General features: G+C 45.0%; 1 protein-coding gene across 9 annotated transcripts in view; it reads left to right on the top strand.

Moving 5' to 3' along the window:
- Nucleotides 1–16,872, top strand: part of cdk6 (cyclin dependent kinase 6) — a 233,423-nt gene that overhangs the window by 14,127 nt on the left and 202,424 nt on the right. The gene's annotated exons all lie outside the window — the stretch shown is intronic.

Below are 16,872 nucleotides of genomic sequence, written 5' to 3'. Positions count from 1 at the left end.
GAAATATCATGTTATTAAAGCAAAATGCAAAAGTTCTTTTTCTTATCTGAAAAATCACCATAAATTCCACTGGCTTATGGCATTTGCAGCATTAAAGGATTGAAATTATTTGAAATGCTGTATCTTCACTTATCATCCTAGTGATTGACACTAGCCATGGCACCTAAAAAGCTTTCTCCTGTCTTTCTGCTCCCGTCTTGATTACTTTTGTAGTTAGTTATATTGAACCTAGGGCTTTCACTTCTTGTTCATTCCGACCAATTATTCTTTTTGCTGTTTTCTAATAACTATTCTGCATAGTCTTATCTTAAACTTCACACTGACGTTCTGTCTGACCAGATTCTGCTACCATTAGATCCGATACTGAACAGTTATTTAATGCTTTACTCTTTATTCTGTAGATTCGATGTTGCCTTGGACCCTTCTGCCTCTACAGTTTCACCCAGCTATATATAAACCATTGCATGCCATTTGAGCTTCCAGTTTTCATTTTGATTCTTATCAAACTCTCGAGGGCCACAGTTTAAATCCTTCATGTTTAAAAACTATTTGCCATAATGTCTTCCATTATCACCGAGAGCAAAACCTGTTCCTGTATTCAAGCTCTTGGTTCTTTATCAAATTTTTATCAATTTTGTGTTCAGTTATTTTGGGATAGGAATTGATTTTATTACTTTAAAATTGTGCCTCAAACTTCATTGCCAAAACAGATAGTTGGGCTGTTCCCTCAACTCATTTTGTGGGACTTTGCTGCATACTAATTGGCACCACCGTTTCACCACATTACTACAATGACTACACTCAAAGGGTAATTCTTAGGGTGTGGTGCTCTGACATGTTCTATGAAATGTGAGTATTTAAAGCAATATGCCAAGGCAAGATACTGTTGCGAGCAAACCATATATGATGAATTTATCTCACCTCCATCGTTTTCTGAAAATGGCTATGAGTACGTTATTTGTAGAATCGTGCAGTTTGACATTTAATTTATTGCAAATGCTATTTAGCTGGAAAGAATAGTTAAGAAAAGTTTTCCCTTGATTTTGAAAGCATATACAGTATCCATATATGTGGGTGTTAAACTCCATTTCTTGTTTTATCACTTTTAAAATTGAACCTCGAAACAGTAGTATTGTTGGGTGTTAGACTTTTAGTAGTTTGATAGGAATATTTAGTTTTTAATTCAGTATTTTACTGGTAAACATGATTCTCAATATCTCAAATAATTACAATACTTGGACTCATACAGTACAGAAACAGGCACTTTAGCCCAATGTGCCCAAGCTGACCAAAATGTCCCACCCGCACTAATCCCACCTGCATGTGTATGGCCAATATCCCTATCCTTCCCTATACATGTACCTGTCCAAATGTTTCTTAAATATTAATAGTACCTGCCTCATCCATCTCAGGCAGCTCATTCCATGACCCACACCACCCTCTGGGGTGGGGGTGGGAGTAGTGACCCCTCAGATTTCAATTAAATCTTCCTCCTCACCTTAAACCTGTCCTCTGGTTACCAATCCCCTCTGGGCAAACAACTCAATGCTTTCAGCGGATATATTTCTCTCATGCTTTTGTACACCTCTGTGAGTTAACCCTTCGAAATCCTGCACTGCAAAGAATAAAGCCCTAGCCCGCTCATCAATCTTCCACTAAAGCTCAGATTCCTGAGTTCTGGGAACATCCCCGTAAATATTCTGTGCACCTCTCCATCTTTTATGTAGTACAATGACCAAAACTGAACACAATACTCCAAATGGGGCCTCACCATCTTCTGTACTCAGTACTCTGACTGATGAAGGCCAATATGCCATAAGCCCTTCAAACGAACTTATCTACCTGTAATGTTACTGTCAAGGTACCATGTGACTGTACTCCTAGATCTCTGCTTTGCAACACTCCCCAGATCCCAAAATGCAATACCTCACATTTCTCTGTTTTCAATTTCATTCACTATTCCTCTGCCTACCTGCCGAACCGAACAAGATCCTGCTGCAATCTTTGGCAACTGTCTTCACTATCTACAATAACAGGCACTTTAATGTCATCTGCAAACTTGCTAATCATGCCATGTAGTTTTGCATCTAAATCATTGATGTAGACGACAAATAGCAATGTACCCAGCACTGAACCCTGAGGCACACCATAATCGTGTGGCATAGATAGTGTAGCAGTTAACACAATGCTATTACAGCCAGCAACCCAGGTTCGAATCCGGTGCTGTCTGAAAAGAGAAAGTACACTCCCAATGTCTGCATCAGTTTCTTCCGGGCACACCTGTTTCCTTCCACCTTTCAAAACGTACAGGGATTGTACGATTGTACGTATTTGAACAACATGGGATTCTGAGGCCAGAACAGCCAGTTACCGTGCCATATGTCTGAAAAGAAATCATAGGTCTCTTGTCCATGAAACAACTTTCCACCATTCATAACCCTTTGCTTTCTTCCATGAAGCTAATTCTATATCCATTCTGCTATCTCTCCATGGAGCCCATGCAATCTAACCTTCCAGAGCAACCTTTCATGTGGAACCTTATCGAATACCTTACTGAAATCCCTATCTACAACTTCTGCAGTTCTGCATTCATCAACCCTCTCGGTCACATCAAAAAAACTCAGATTTATGAGGCATGACCTCCCACTTAGAAAACTGTGTAAATTATCCCTAATTAGCTCTTGTCTATATAAGCGTGTGTATATCTTCTCCCTCGGAATACTCTCTAGTAACTGTTTCTTGCCTAATTCCATTATTCAATGACTAGGTTGCTATGTTCTGTAATAAAGTGCTGCCCTTCATTGAGTGTCACCAAGACAGGTTCCTCTAACATTGTAAAGTCCCATGTTAGTGTCACTTATAAGTATGAGGTATTGAGGACATATTGATGAGCTTTCAAACTGCTGTGTTGTGGGAACTATAGCATTGATGGGACTGAAAGCCTTAATGTAGTCTTCATGCTGATATCTTTGAGAAGTATAACTAAGGAGAAACGAGATGCGATGGAAAGCACAATGTCTATCTTGTGATACTTGAATAGTAGATGACAATCTACCCTTTTTTTTAATGTTAATGAAATATTTGCATTTTTAAAGGAGTTTTCTAATACCAAGCTATAGTCTTGATGCAAGACAGGCAGAGCTTAGAAATAAAAGAGAGATTGTAGCAGCGGCTACACTGCTCCTGCAATATCAGATGGGTTGAGCTCAATGAGCAGACTAGTTTATTGGAGGCTGCTGGGCTGCACTTGTATTCCCAGCCCGGAACTGGCTGAGAACTGCGCTGGAGGGCGCTGATGTGGTCCCCAAGTGCGGGTTTCTGAGCCCCAAGCTGGAAGGAAGGGAAACCCCTGACGGCGCTACCCCGCCGCGTGGCTTACAAGCAGGCGGGGCCAGTTGAATCCAGGATCCCATCATTGTGATGGGATTATATTATCGGCATCAATAACGAGAAGTTTAGGCGAGATGTCAGGTATTTTTTACATGGTGATGGAATTCTGGAATGCATTTCCGGGGTGGTGCTGGGGGCTGGTACAATATTTAATAGACCCTTAGATAGGCATATAAAGGTAAGGAAATCAAAGGGCTATGGACTGTGAGGAAGGAAATGGTTAGATTGATGATGGAATAGGTTTATATGCGTTAGCATATCATGGGCCAAAGGCTCCAAACTGTGCTGTACTGTTCCATGTTCTAAGAGTGCTGTATGTCAGTCTGGTCAGGCATTATGGGAAATTTTCAATAGTATTAAAGAAGTTGTAAAGGGGATTTACAAGGATGAGGAACAAAGGAGACTTAGGGAAGATTTAATTGAGGTATATGAGGTTAAGTTGCTTGGATAGGGATACAGAAATGACTAAATTCCCTTTAACAGAGAGGTCAGACACTGGAGAGCATTATACCTAATGACTATTGAGTCGTTTCAGTTTTGTACACTGGTTAGATTCTGTCCATGGTTTCAATATCTGATCATCATCTCATTTCAGTACTTGGACTCTCCAAAACCTCATTTCGAAATTCAGACTTTCTGGGTCTAGCAAACTTTCAGATGCAATGACTGGAAAGTCCTCATAAACATCATGTAACATTTTGATTCCTTGGATTAAAAGATAACGATAATTGCAATCAATTGTACAGTGAACATATATATCTCTATTTTGGATAGTTACATATATATGTTGTTTGTGTGTATGCAATATGGTCCAAAGATGTGCTCTTTCATCAGGTTGTACGTGTACAATCAAGACAATAAACTTGAACTTGATAGAGTAATGAGAGTCAATTGTCAAATACATAGATTTACTGAAATTTTTATTTGCTGCAACTTTAAAGATGGATTGCCCAATGGTATGGCATGCGCAGCATGGTTGATCAACATGGTTGGTATTGCTGATTTGAAACCTGATATTGGAAGTAGCCTTTAAGAATAATAAGAAAAAGAACTGCCCGGTAAAAGCTGGTAGAATTCTGAACATCATTCCAAACATTAATTATTTACTTTTTGCTTTGTATATAGTTGCACCAGCATTCTGTGACATTGAGTTGTTAGACTGTTCTTCGAAAATTGTGTGCATTTTTGTTTGCCACAAATATGGCGGAGCTGCTGTAATGGCAACGCTACCACTAATGTGGACTTGGGAGAGTGGAGACAAAGCGCTGTTGTGAAGGGTTCCACTGTCCAGTCCTAATGCGGATGGCACCGTACAGGCTTTAAAGGAACCGATAGCGTTTTATTTTAAAACCCTGCAACAATGGACGTCTGTGCCCAAAGTGGCAGGGCCTTTGATCGGCAGCAATCATGAGGGATTGTAGACTCCTAAGGCAGTACCAGACTAGCGCAGGGCACCAGTAACAGGGAGAATACCCATTGTTGAGAAGGAGAAGCAGAGGAATGTCCCGAGAGGATGGTGACCACAACAGCAAACCACCTCAGAACTCATTTGCTGAGGGACCCACGCAGGCTGTGGCAGCTTATGGTCGGGGGGACTGTGTGGGCTGGGGGTTGCTGGATATGGGCTCATGGGAACCAAGTATCAAAGCCAGGATTTGAGAGTGTGCTGAGGGAAGAAGGGCTCCTGAAGGGCCTTGGGTGCTGAAGGCTACTTGATTGTGTTAGAGTTTTAGATCTGCTGCTTGGGTTCCTGATGGAACAGTGCAGCAGCGTAAAAAGCTCGGAACAGGAATGAGGCTGTCATTCCCAGTCTGACATTTTACCTTCTAAGAACCCATGTCAATTTCCCGGAACACCTGTAGTCTAAAGTGAACGGCAGGCATTTCTGAGAACAATGGGCTAATGAATACGATGTTGCCGCATTGTCATTGTGGGATGGATATATTATATTTTATATTAGTTATAAATATGTTTAAAGGAAATAGATTGTGGGGGAGTTAGAGTGTAGGTTGCAAACAAACACTTCACAAAACCAATCTCATTTAAAATACAAAAGCTTTGCTGAACTTCAAAAGCAGGAGTAAATGGATTATTGTTTTCAAAGCAACAGGTGAACAGGCTCAGAAGGTTGGGTCTGGTGCCACAATCTGTCTCGTTGCAGTTTGCTGTTCTAAGAAAGTCATGTGGTTTTGCAAGCAGAGAGAGAACAAAGACAAAGTAGGTTTCTCTAAGAGAGAGAGAGCATACAGTTCGAGTTCTGCAGTGGCTTTTGGAAGCTGGCAGCTTGTTTAAACCCCATTTTGAAGTCAGGTTGTGAGTTCTGGGTTCAGCCTGTTGAAAACACTTGTGGTCCATACAAGAGGAAATGGCTGGCTAGAGTGTTTCACCTGAAATAAGGGAAACAAGAGGAACTCTGGTGACCTGGAAGGTGCAAAGGAGATTAATCAGAATATTGCTTAGATTGGAGGATGTGAGTTGTGGGGAGAGATTCCTTGTGTATGTTCAGATATTACTGATTAACTGAAAGTAGAGGTACAATTTTGAAAATTCCTGGATGCCTTGCTTCTATTTCAGTTTTGTGAGTTCTGAAGTGGCTAATGAAGCAATTGTAGAAACTACAAAAAATAATGTGCGCTATTTTCTAATAGCTTTGATTTTCCTGACCCCATGTGGACTTTTTGTAAAGAACTAGGAGGTATTATTCAGCATCGAAAATTTGCTGTAGTGCGATTTGTTTCTCTACGTTGGAGTTTGGTTGCATGGTTTTATTTGACCTGTTCAAAACCACTAATGGAAAGTGCTTGTCCAGATACTTGTTAATGTAGACTGCAATTCCCCTCGAAATTATTTTTAATTAATTCTCAGTTAATTTTCATGAGTCGTTAATTGACTTATTCAAAATATTTTTAGTAGTTTTAAAAAAAAATAATTGCATTGTGTGTTAGGCCTGCTCTATCAAATGGTAAGATTGAACAGTGAGCTATTAATGTAAGTTTACTCCTCCCAATATTCCTCTGGACTAATTTCAAGAACATGGAGGCCTGAATGTTCTTTGTAAGCCCTAGAGGGCTTCCTTTTCCATAAAGTAAAAATCTTACCTTAATGATGTTGGAACAATGTCTTTTCTTTCTGATTCTCTTCTGACTTCACCCAGTCTGAGCCAGAATTAGAACTGCATTTGGCATTCAACAATGTCATTGTGCTTGAATCTCCACTCTTCAGGAAATCCCTGTGACTGCTGCTTGAAGCACAAGTTAACCACCCAGTGTCAGAATATGAAATCTGTGAGTTAAAATTAGTCAGGCAGTGTTTTGACAATGGAATAGCAGAAGGGAAATTGGAGTTGTCAACATTTCATGTTGAAATGGTTGACCAACACATCATGGGGAGGGGAGATGACAAGGGCAAGGAGGAGAGGGTGGGAGGGGCGACACTATTGTGCAGCCCTGGCATTATCCCTTACAACCATGTGAGGGGGAACACCTGCTCTTTCATCTCATCCCTCACCATCATTGTGGAATCTAAATAGCTTTTCCAGATGCCACAAAGATAGATGTGAACCCCTACCAGCCTTGCTTCCTCTGGTCAATGCTCCTAATAGGGCCTTTTCTACATAAGTGAGACCAAGCATCTGTTTTGCTGAGGACTGGCTTTCTCTGTAATAGTCACCCCAGTTGCAACCCATTCCTAATCCCTCTCTAACTTGTCTTCCTTCACCCTTTACGCCACTGCCAGAGGGAGGTCCAATACAAAGTAAAGGACAACATGTAGCAGTTGCTACGCACAGAAAAGACCACTAGACTCGGTGGGGTTTCCAGTAGAACTGTTTATTTGAATTTCATGCGTGCCCCTTTAAGGCCAACGGTGACATCATCACATGGCCTGGGGTGCGAGCAGTGGCCTAAGCCATGAGTTAGTGAGTAAGCCTTGATGGCGCCATCTTCTTCACTTAGAGATGTGTGACGCCACACAACCCCCCCCCCCCCAAAGAACTGGCTTCGGTGTCCCGCCACTTGGGCGGTCGGCCCCTCTAATTGGGTCGTGCCGTTTGCATGGGCTGGCTCAAGTTCACGTGTGCCGGTTTAACCGGTCGACAGTGTAAAGTTACTCCCTGCTTCCAATGTCCAGAGTAAAGGCTTTGCCTGATCTCTGGAAGACCTTGGATGGGCCCTTGTACAGGCACTGGAGGGGGGCCGGGTGTGGGCCTCACCGGATGAAAACTAACTCTGCTGTGTCCAACTCTTTGGGGATGTTCGCCAGGTGCTTGCCATGGTGGGTTGGCGGTGGGGGGTGTTAACGAAGAGAGTTTGCTGCTGAGGTCTGCAAGAAGCACCAGGGTCTCACCTTCCGGCCTGGCATCTGCTCCGAGAAACTCCCCTGGCAGCGACCGTGGTGCACTATAGAAGAGCTCTGTGGATGAGACTCTGACGTCTTCCTTCGGAGCCATTCGAATGCCAAGCAGGACCCACAGCAGCTCATCTGCCCAGTTGGGTCCTCTCAGCCGCGCCATGAGAACTGCCTTAAAGTGTCGGTGGAAAGTTCTATGAATCCATTCGCTTGGGGATGATAGGCTGTTGTGTGGTGGAGTTGAATCCCCAAGTGGCTTGGCAGATGCGCCCAAAGGGTGGAGGTGAACTGGGCACCCATGTCGCTAGTAATGTGGAGTGGGATGCCGAAACGTGCGAACCAGTTCGCGAGCAGGGCTCTGGTGCAGGACTCGGTGGAAGTGTCCCTGAGGGGAATGGCTTCCGGCCACCTCGTCGTCCGGTCGACTATGGTCAGGAGGTAGTGGGCGTCATGGATATGGTCGAACTTCCTGGCTGGCAGGTTGAAGTGCTCTGACATTGCGCTGAACTTTGGATGCTTGGCAATGCATGCAGTTCCTCGCCACTTGTTTTCTCAACCTGTGCCACACGAAGCTTTCCGTCACCATGTGCACTGTTGTCTGGACCAAGGGATGGGCCAGGTTGTGAATCACCCAGAATGCCTCCTGCCTCCACTGCAGGGGCATTACTGATCGTGGCGATCCTGTGGTGACGTCGCACGGGACCGTGTCGTGGCTGCCCGGCAGCTTCAGGTCCTCTAGGCGCAGGCCAGTTATGGCGGTTCAGAAGGCCTGCATCTCCTCTTCGTCCCGCTGGGACTGAGCCAACTGGGGGCAGTTCAGACTGGGGGACAAGTTGTGGATGGAAGGTGAGGAAAGCGAGTCGGCAACGACATTGTCCTTACCCGCCCGGTGTCGGATGTCAGTAGTGAACTCTGAGATATAGGAAAGGCGTCGTTGCTGGCATGCTGACCAGGGGTCTTTAGCCACGATGAGGGCCTGAGTAAGTGGCTTGTGGTCCGTGAAAGCGGTGAATGGTCTGCCCTCCAGGAAGTAGCGGAAGCACCTGATCACAAGGTACAAGGCCAGGAGTTCTTAGTCGAACATACTGTACTTCAACTCAGGTGGTTGGAGGTGCTGGCTTAAGAATGCCAGGGGGCGCCACTGCCTGTCGCCCTCTTGCTCTAGGGCGCCTCCGACCGCCGTGGCAGATGCGTCTACAGAGAGTGCTGTATGAACGTCAGGTCGGGGGTGGGCCAGCAGGGCGGCGCTCGTGATGACAGCCTTAGTCTGGGTGAAAGCTGTCTTCGTCCTCTCTCAACCACTCGAGTGTCTTTTGCTTAGAGCCGATCAGGGAGAACAGCGGCGCCCAGGATAAAGCAGTGGTAGAAGTTGACCATCCCAGTGAACTGCAAGCCCGTGAGGGTGTCTGGCCTGGGGAACTGCTGTATGGCCCTGATCATGTCCTGCGACAGTGCTGCCCCATCCGCAGTGATGGTATGGCCCAAAAACTATAGTGACTCCCGAATTGGCATTTTGCCATGAAGCCAAATTCCGCCAGGCGGGAGAACAGTGTGTGGAGGTGGGTCTTGTGTTCGTTGTGATCTTAACTGGCAATCAAGTTGTCAAGATAGATGAACACAAAGTCCAAGTCTCTGCCCACCGCTTCCATGAGCTGTTGGAGGGTTTGGGCCGTGTTCTTCAGGCCAAAAGACATTCAAAGGAATTTGAACAGGCTGAACGGGGTGATGATGGCGGTCTTGCCAATGTCATCGGGGTGTACGGGGATCTGGTGGTAGCCCCTGACTAAGTTGACCTTGGAGAAAATCTTGGCACTGTGCATGTTAGCCGTGAAGTCTTGGATGTGGGGGATGGGGTAGCGATCAGACATAGTCGCATCGTTGAGCTGGCGGTAGTCCCCGTATGGGCGCCACCCCCCAGAGGTCTTGGGGACCATATACAGGGGAGGTGCCCAGGGGCTGTCTGACTTATGGATGATGCCATGCTCTTGGAGGCGGGAGAACTCCTCTTTTGCCAACTGCAGCTCCTTGGGCGGTAATCGTCTGGCCTTTGCATGGAGCGGAGTGCCCTGTGTGGCGATGTGGTGACAGATGCTGTGTTGCATGGAGGTGGTGAACTGTGGCCGTGAGATGGTGGGGAACTCGTCGAGGACGTGGGAATACTTGTCCTTGGTCGTGCAGACGGTTGCTATCCCTGGCCTTTGCGCATTTGACAGCCCAAGATGGAGGGTCTGGAAGGTATGGGCATCCACAAGCCTCTTGCCTTTCAAGTCGACCAGCAGACTGTGCGTCCAATGGAAGTCGGCCCCTAACAATGCAGTTCTCACGGTGGCCAGTAGGAACTTCCAATGGTATTTCTCCTGCCTGAGGTGTACCTGAACACTCCATGTGCCGAAGGTCTTAATATCGGTGCCTTTCACTGCCTGCAGGGCAGTACGGGTCTCAAGGGTGGTTGGGGGCAGTACACTCAACTCTGCTCTGGTGTCCACCAGGAAACACTGACCGTTCATTTTGTCCACCACATGGAGGAAGCTGTTCGTGTGGCCAGCCATCAGCAGTGGCTGGCCTGGTCATTTCCCTGGTACAAGCAGGGTTGGCAGCATTTGTTAGTTTGTGCTCCCCATCACTGGTGATAGAAGCACCAGGTCGACTGGTGCTCCTCGATCTTCTGCCTGGGGGCAGGCTGTGTTCGGCTGGGTGCAGGGCGGGTGACCTGGTTCATAGTGGCCTCATTCTCTCTCTCTGTCCGCCACAGCACATCGGCACAGGCTGCGACCTTCCTGGGGTCTGAGAAGTCCTCATCCGCTAGCAGGAGCTGGATGTCCTCTGGCATTTGTTCGAGGAAGGCTTGGTCAAACATCAGGCAGGGCTTGTTACCCTCTGCCAGTTCAAGCATCTCATCCATCAAACCGGGATGGGCTCTGTCCCCCAGGCCGTTGAGGTGTATCAGCCTGACCATGCACCGCCGACAGGAGAGCTTGAAGGTGCTGAGGAGGAGGGTTTTGAGGGTGGTATACTTGCCCTCCTTGGGAGGATTGTGGATCAGGTCATCCACTCTGGCCGCCATTTCTTCATCGAGGACATTCACCACGTGGTTGAAAATGGTCCGAGGTGATCTGCTGGAGTCAAAACAGCCTTCACCTGCCTGAACCACGTGCGGGTCTGGTGGGTCCAGAAGGGAGGGTACTGATTGCCGAAGAGTCCATGTTTGGAGACCAGAAATGTAGCAGCTGCTACACACAGAAAACACCTTTAGACTTGGTGGGGTAGAACTGTCTATTTGAATTTTGCGTGTGCCCCTTTAAGGCCAATGGGCGTTCCACCCCGCACAGCGGTGACATCATCATGTGTCCCCTGGTGCGAGCAGTGGCCTAAGCCACGAGGCAGTGAGTAAGCCCTGACGGCGCCATCTTCTGCAGCTGCCCCGCCATCGTGGCGGTACAAACGGGGCCGGTTCGCTTAGAGAGATATGTGCCCCCACAAACACCATATTCTGCCTGTGTAGTCTGCAGCCAAATGGTTTGAGCACAGAAACACCTCCTGGGTTTCCTTCCTTTCTCTCTTATTCTGATCCACCTCAAGTAATCCTTGCCTCCTCCCCCTCCCCCTTTATTGTCCCCATTCCAATCCTATCCTCCCCACCCATCCCATCTATTTCCATCCTCCCTTCCTCATTTCATCTACCTCTATCCACACAGATCCCTATCTGGTCTCATGATCTCATCTGTCCTTCACCTTTCGCTAATGGTTCCCACTACCATCTTCTTTACTTACCATATTCCCCCACAGGAAGCCTTTGTTCCCTCTGCCCATTTTGATCTCCAACTCAAGATCCACAAACCTATATGTCCTGGCAGATGCATCATTTCTGTATGCTGTTGCCCCACAGAACTTAGTATCCACTTAGCTCTACTCCATTTTGTCTCCCTGGTCCAGTCCCTTCCATGATACTTTGCATGCCTTTCATGATTTCAATGTCTTCCAGTTCCCTGACTTAACTGCCTCATCTTCATCATGGAGTTCCAATCACTATACACCTTCATCCCCCATATCAAAGACCTCAAAACCTTTTGTTTCTTTCTCAACAACAGACCCAACCAGTCTCCCCCCTCTGCCACCACCTTTTTCCAGCTGGCAGAATGTCTTCATCCTCAATATCTTCTCCTTTGATGACTCATCCCACTTTCTCCAAGTCAAAAGGTTAGCCGTGGATACCCGCATGGTCCCTGCGAATCCTGCCTTTTTGTTGGCTACATGGAACAATCCATGCTATAAGCCTACATGAGCAAGGCCCCTCAACTCTTTCTCCCCAACATCGACAAAACTTTGGTTCTGCCTCATTCACCCATGATGAACTTGCTGACTTTATCCACTTTGCTCCCAACTTTCACTCCAACCTCAAATTCACTTGATCCATATTTAACAATACTCTTCCCTTTCTTGATCTCCTCCATATTCTATACACCGACCATCTCCCAGAGTTACCTTGACTACACCTTTTAACATTCTGTACCCTGTAAAGATTCCATTCCTTTTTCTCAATTCCTCCATCTCTGTCGCATCTGCTTCCAGGATGAGGTCTTCTATGCCAGATCATTAAAGATGTTGTCCTTCTTCAAACATCATGGCTTCTCCTCTACCACCATTAACTTGGCCAACACCCACATGCCACAAGGAAGGATTCCACATGTCCTCATCTAACAACCTCTGTATCCTCTGCCATTTCTGTCTACTTCTTGATCCTACTATCAGACATACATTCCCCTCTCATCCTTTTGCAAGGACTGCTGTGTCCGTGGCTCACTAATCCACTTCTCCCTCCATTTGGCATCTACGCCTGTGGCTGCAGGAAGTGCAACACTTGTGCCCACCCCTCCTCCATCACCATTATTTTGGGCTCCAAACAGTCCTTCCAAGAGAAGCAAGACTTCAATTGTGAATCTGCAGGGGTCATCTACTGCATCCAGTGTTCCCGTTAAGGTTTCTCTTGGAGAGACTGCATACAGACTGGGATATCATTTTGTTGAGCACTGTGGCTCTGTCCACTGGAATAGCATAGATCTCCCAGAGGCCACTCATTTCACTTCCCTGCCCCTTTCCCTTGCTGAGTTCATGGTCTCATGAACTGCCTGCCAGAGACCACCCAAAAATTGGAGGAATAATAGCTCTTATTCCATTTGGGAACCCTCCAACCTGATGGCATTGACATCGACTTCTTCGGTTTCATTAGAATCCCACTCCACACTCTTTCTCCGTATCTCCCATCCTATAGCTCTCTCACTCTCTCTCTCTCTCCCCTCCCTTGACCTGTACTTTTTCAGAGCCAAAAACAATTCTCAGTTTTCCTCTCTTCTCTTATCATATCTAATTAACACCTTTTGTCGGTTAGTCTGTACTCCTCCCCCTCCCATTCTTCTCCTTTTTTCTCCAGCCTCTATAAAGATGCTTATCTCTCTACTCATTTGGGATCAGGCCCAAAACATTGATAATTTATGCTGTAAAACCTGCTGAGTTCCTCTAGCATTTCTGTTTTTACTACAATCACAGCATCTGCAGACTTTTGTGTTTTCCTCCTTTACCTTCCCCTGTCCCATCTTCCCCTTTTATTCCTTCTCTCTGTTTTTATTTGCAGCTATCAATCACCTGTCTCTGATTCCCAACTCCCACATCTCATTGTCAACCAGCATTCCTTGGTTCCACAATCCCAATTAGCCTTTGTTTCTCTTTGGCACACCTTCTCCTTACATTGGCCATCTCACCACTTCAGGCTTAATCTTCATGAAATGTTTTGACCCAGAAAGTCAACCATTCCTTATCCCCCAATAGGTGCTGCTCAACCTGTTGAGTTCTCTAGCAGATCGATCTTTTGCATAATGTTGACAATAACTGGGTGGCAGTAAGTTGCCATCTCCCACTACTATTCTCCCAATATCCACCTTCAAGTTAAAATCATTCCTGTCTTTAACTGATGAGATTGCTAGTGCTTTTTGCCCCATTGCTAATTCAGGAGCATGACACCATCCCTGTTAATGATTAGTCTTCAGGGTTCTTTATGAGCAAGATGTTTTCCAATTTTATTTATATTTTGAAAAGTAAACAGTGTATTTTCTTTTATGCTAGAAGTATTTTGCAGATATCTGCAGAGAATAGTGTGGTATTTTTGAATGCAGTTATTTGTACTGTGTATATGGTCAAATATGTCAAAACTGCCACCAAGGATCCTCAAAGTGGTAAAGATAGAGTTAGCTTAGCTCATGATCAGTTTACACAGTTAAAAGCAGCAATAAGGCATCAATATGATGCACAATGTTTTGCAGTTTCGTTTGTAAACTAGCCAGCATTGCTTTCGACAATTACCAAGGAGGCTTCAAGTTGAAAATGTTTTGGCAGTATTTAACCTGTAGTGTTGCAATTGAAACCAAAATGGACTGCATGATGAAAACAAGTGAAAGGAGCATTTATTTTCTAAAACTGCTGCAGTGAACATATTACCCATTCATGCTTATCAGTCAATGATCACGAGCAGGCAATGGGTCAAAACTTGGAAAATGCTCTACCTGGTTGATCAATGGTCAGACTGAGCCAGGATTAATGATTACAAGGATATTTTTAGCTGCAGCAAACCCCATAGAAGTTGTTTACATTTCCCCAAATTCTATCATTAAATAAAAGTAGGATACCATGAGTAACATAGACCCTTGTTTCCCAGTATTTTGCCGGCTTGCTTCAAACCCATTTGTGGCTTGTCTGCAAATATTTCCTCACACTTAGGGCCCCCCCCCACTCCTCCCCCACCAATCCTGCCTAGTGTTCAACAGTTGAAAATCAAGCCCCTGAAAAATTAGCTTTAAAACTCAGGTCAGGTAGCACATGTGTGAACCTGCGAGTGTGCATGTGTTTTTATTTCAAATGATAATGATAAGAGTTCTACAGCATGGAGAAAGGTCCTCTGGCCAAACTTGTTCTTGCTGATCAAATTGTCCACCCAAGGCATTTGGCCCTTATCACTCTAACTCTTTCCTATCCACATATCTGTCTAAATGTATTTTAAATACCTCAGTTGTACCCACCTCTTCAAGATCCTCTGACAGCTCATGCCACAAACTCACCACCCTCTGTGAGTAAAACCTGCCCTTCAAATATTTTCCTTCTCACCTTAAACCTATGGTCTCAAACACCCCTATCCTTTCACTTATCTATGCCACTGATTACTTTGCGTATCTCCAAAAGGTCACAGCTTCCTTGCTCCTGTCCTTATAAACCATACCAATGACATCCTTGTGAATTGGTTCTGAATATGTTCCAGCTTAATTAGAGTCAGGCAACCAGAACTGCACATAATATGCTGGGTGGACTCACCTATGTCTTGTACAGTAATAACATGTGCTTAGCTTATGGTGTTCCAGATACTGAAGAATTTTGTCCTGATTTCAAGCTTCTAAGTAAGGACTCCCACACAGGTGCCTTTATTGGCATTGGCTTTGAGAGGTAAAGAATTGACTGAAAAGCATGCAGAAAGAAGCAGGACTCGCAGATGAAGAGAGAAAGAAGGGCTTCAAGCACAGACCTTATCCACTAGTGGTCCTCATGGAGCAATTTTTCGATGTGGTTCTCCGAGCAAAGCAAGAACTGCTTTGCCAATGCCTGACATGGATTCTATGGTCATGGACCTTTTTACAGTAGGCTGCTTCCAAGCTGCAGTTGGAACTACCTGAAGCATCCTGTAATTTGCTATCATGGTTACGTAAGGGAGGTTACTGCTATTGTCCATGCAAATGGAAATGAGGACGTTTCATTCTTTCTTCCAGAACAAGGAGCTGCAGTCTAATGAGAAGAATCTTTTTCACTCAGTGAGTTGTGAATTTCCCTACTACAGAAATTTCTGGAGACCTGTTTATTGGATATATATGAAAAGGGATCAAGGAAGAGAAATCAGGAATAGGGTTCTGAAGTTGTATGATCCACCATCATTATATTGAATAGTGGGGCAGGCTTGAAGGGTTGAATGGCCTTCTGCTTCCATTTTCTATGTTTTCTTTTGCCATTAAGCAGCTGGTATGCAAGGTTTGTCAATTTCGTATGGTGCAAGTTGCCATTGGCCATATTTTTGTAGCTACCTGATGTCAGCTCAGAGATGCACTATATTATCACCAGGATGGTTTCCACAACATCTATATCCAGATGGTGCATAACATTGTTTAATGCGAGTTAGTACCTGGTATGGCAGCATGCCAGTCTGTGTGACATTTGTCACAAAAGTCACCACATCAAGACAAGGGGTGGCAATTCCACTAACAATATTGGTGCATAATTCAATTATGTAAAAACCTTGCTGAATAATATTAATGACACACCTATTGTTTCAAAGCCAAAATGGACAACAGCTTTAATGATTAATGGGAATGCTTGCTAATGTCCCTGTGAATCCTTTAAGGTTCCAAGATTTCTTGTTGCTGGATCAGGAAAGGTTTCAGAAATATTTGGATTTATCTCAGGTAAAATGAAAGAGGTGTCAATGGGAAAGTAAGAAAAAAAAAGGACTGAAAATTATAGGGGTGATTTTCTGATTGGTTAATATACTTTCCAAGTAGTTGACTGTGTTGTAACTTCAGTGAAATGTTCCTTGGATATTTTGAGGTTTGTATGCAGTTAATTAGTCAAAAATACATGGAATTGTTGCCAAAAGCCACTCATTCCTAAATCACAAATTGTTAGTTAACAAATACTGTACAACTTCATTTATCCAAAATGGTTGAGGCTGCGCCTACATTAGATAATTTTTTTTTGGAGAACTGGTCATTTTTCAAAAACAGTCCAGTAGTCACAGCAAATCACTTGATTTGCAACCACAACTACAAACAACAAGGGAAGGCTTTTAAAGCATTAAATTAATGTTTAATTCTCACCAAAAAATGCTGGCCACCAGATCCCGACATGGACCAACTGCTGCTGCTGATTCCCGGGGAGGCTTCCCAGGCCGGTGGACAAGTTGGTGGGCTCCTGCCGGTTACTGGAGCTCCTGACTCCCGAAACCTGACTCTGAATCCTCCCCTAGTCCAACTTCACATGCACACTGAGGGTTTGGTGTCGGGAACTCCATTGTGCCGAGAAGGGAGGGAATGCCAATGAGCCCGAGGT

Source organism: Narcine bancroftii, chromosome 1 (genome assembly GCF_036971445.1).
Source record: "Narcine bancroftii isolate sNarBan1 chromosome 1, sNarBan1.hap1, whole genome shotgun sequence".
Classification (NCBI taxonomy): domain Eukaryota; kingdom Metazoa; phylum Chordata; class Chondrichthyes; order Torpediniformes; family Narcinidae; genus Narcine; species Narcine bancroftii.
Note: the sequence above shows the minus strand (reverse complement) of the source record. Positions and strands in the feature narration are given on the sequence as shown.